Consider the following 2,500-nt stretch of genomic DNA (forward strand, 5'->3'; position numbering starts at 1 on the left):
GAGAGGGAGGAGACCGAGGGAGAGAGAGAGAGAGAGAGGGAGGAGACCAAGGGAGAGAGAGAGAGAGAGGGAGGAGACCGAGGGAGAGAGAGAGGGAGAGGGAGGAGACCGAGGGAGAGAGAGAGAGAGAGAGAGGGAGGAGACCGAGGGAGAGAGAGAGAGAGAGAGAGGGAGTAGACCGAGGGAGAGAGAGAGAGGGAGGAGACCGAGGGAGAGAGAGAGAGAGAGAGAGAGGGAGGAGACCGAGGGAGAGAGAGAGAGAGAGAGGGAGGAGACCGAGGGAAAGAGAGAGAGAGGGAGGAGACCGAGGGAGAGAGAGAGAGAGAGGGAGGAGACCGAGGGAGAGAGAGAGGGAGAGAGAGACCGAGAGAGAGAGGGAGGAGACCGAGGGAGAGAGAGAGAGAGAGAGAGGGAGGAGACCGAGGGGAGAGAGAGAGAGAGAGGGAGGAGACCGAGGGGGAGAGAGAGAGAGAGAGGGAGGAGACCGAGGGGGAGAGAGAGAGAGAGAGAGAGAGAGAGAGAGAGAGGGAGGAGACCGAGGGAGAGAGAGAGAGAGAGAGAGGGAGGAGACCGAGGGAGAGAGAGAGAGAGAGGGAGGAGACCGAGGGAGAGAGAGAGAGAGAGAGAGAGAGAGAGAGAGAGAGAGAGAGGGAGGAGACCGAGGGGGAGAGAGAGAGAGAGAGAGAGAGAGAGAGAGAGCGAGAGAGAGAGACAGAGACAGAGACAGAGAGAGAGAAAGAAATGTAGCAAGGAGAGGGAGAGAGAGAGAGAGAGAACAACGGTATTTATTTCTAGGTGTGGTTTTGTATAGATGTGTTGTGTGGAGTCTCAGAGAGCATAGTAGGATAGAGAGCTGGTCTGTTTCATAGAGACTAACAGGCAGAACTGAGGTGGAGTCCTGCTACATAAGGAATAGGTAGAGATAGACAGCTGGTCTGTTTCATAGAGACTAACAGGCAGAACTGAGGTGGAGTCCTGCTACATAAGGAATAGGTAGAGATAGACAGCTGGTCTGTTTCATAGAGACTAACAGGCAGAAATGAGGAGGAGTCCTGCTACATAAGGAATAGGTAGAGATAGACAGCTGGTCTGTTTCATAGAGACTAACAGGCATAACTGAGGAGGAGTCCTGCTACATAAGGAATAGGTAGAGATAGACAGCTGGTCTGTTTCATAGAGACTAACAGGCAGAACTGAGGTGGAGTCCTGCTACATAAGGAATAGGTAGAGATAGACAGCTGGTCTGTTTCATAGAGACTAACAGGCAGAAATGAGGAGGAGTCCTGCTACATAAGGAATAGGTAGAGATAGACAGCTGGTCTGTTTCATAGAGACTAACAGGCATAACTGAGGAGGAGTCCTGCTACATAAGGAATAGGTAGAGATAGACAGCTGGTCTGTTTCATAGAGACTAACAGGCAGAAATGAGGAGGAGTCCTGCTACATAAGGAATAGGTAGAGATAGACAGCTGGTCTGTTTCATAGAGACTAACAGGCAGAAATGAGGAGGAGTCCTGCTACATAAGGAATAGGTAGAGATATATATGGATAAATGAATAGAGAGAAAAGCTATTTGTGGATCATGATACATCATGTTGGTCTTTATCCCTCACTAACCTCGACCATACACACACACACACACACACACACACACACACACACACACACACACACACACACACACACACACACACACACACACACACACACACACACACACTAGCCCCAAAGACAGCATGAATTATACAGTGGTGAAGTGGGTGGATTGCTAATGAGGACTCACACAGTCAAATTAGAACACACACACACACTCTATGATTCATAAAGACACTCACACACACAAGTACCCACATGCACTAGACACACACACACACAAAATATGAGATGTGCCCTTCAAGGTGTCTTAAAGGGGAGTGTGGAACCTTAAAGTGTTTTAAAGGGGAGTGTGGATCCTTAAAGTGTTTTAAAGGGGAGAGTTGATCCTTAAAGGGGTTTTAAAGGGGAGTGTTGAACCTTAAAGTGTCTTAAAGGGGAGTGTTGAACCTTAATGTGTTTTAAAGGGGAGTGTTGAACCTTAAAGTGTTTTAAAGGGGAGAGTTGATCCTTAAAGTGTTTTAAAGGGGAGTGTTGATCCTTAAAGTGTTTTAAAGGGGAGTGTGGATCCTTAAAGTGTTTTAAAGGGGAGTGTTGATCCTTAAAGTGTTTTAAAGGGGAGTGTTGATCATAAAGTGTTTTAAAGGGAGTGTTGATCATAAAGTGTTTTAAAGGGGAGTGTTGATCCTTAAAGTGTTTTAAAGGGGAGTGTGGATCCTTAAAGTGTCTTAAAGGGGAGTGTGGATCCTTAAAGTGTCTTAAAGGGGAGTGTTGATCATAAAGTGTTTTAAAGGGGAGTGTTGAACCTTAAAGGGGTTTTAAAGGGGAGTGTTGATCATAAAGTGTTTTAAAGGGGAGTGTTGAACCTTAAAGTGTTTTAAAGGGGAGAGTTGAACCTGAAAGTGTT

At 47.1% G+C, this 2,500-nt stretch overlaps 1 protein-coding gene across 1 annotated transcript in view; it reads left to right on the forward strand.

Moving 5' to 3' along the window:
- Nucleotides 1–2,500, forward strand: part of LOC135506583 (receptor-type tyrosine-protein phosphatase delta-like) — a 354,431-nt gene that overhangs the window by 118,091 nt on the left and 233,840 nt on the right. The window lies entirely within an intron of this gene.

This window comes from Oncorhynchus masou, chromosome 20 (assembly GCF_036934945.1).
Source record: "Oncorhynchus masou masou isolate Uvic2021 chromosome 20, UVic_Omas_1.1, whole genome shotgun sequence".
NCBI lineage: Eukaryota > Metazoa > Chordata > Actinopteri > Salmoniformes > Salmonidae > Oncorhynchus > Oncorhynchus masou.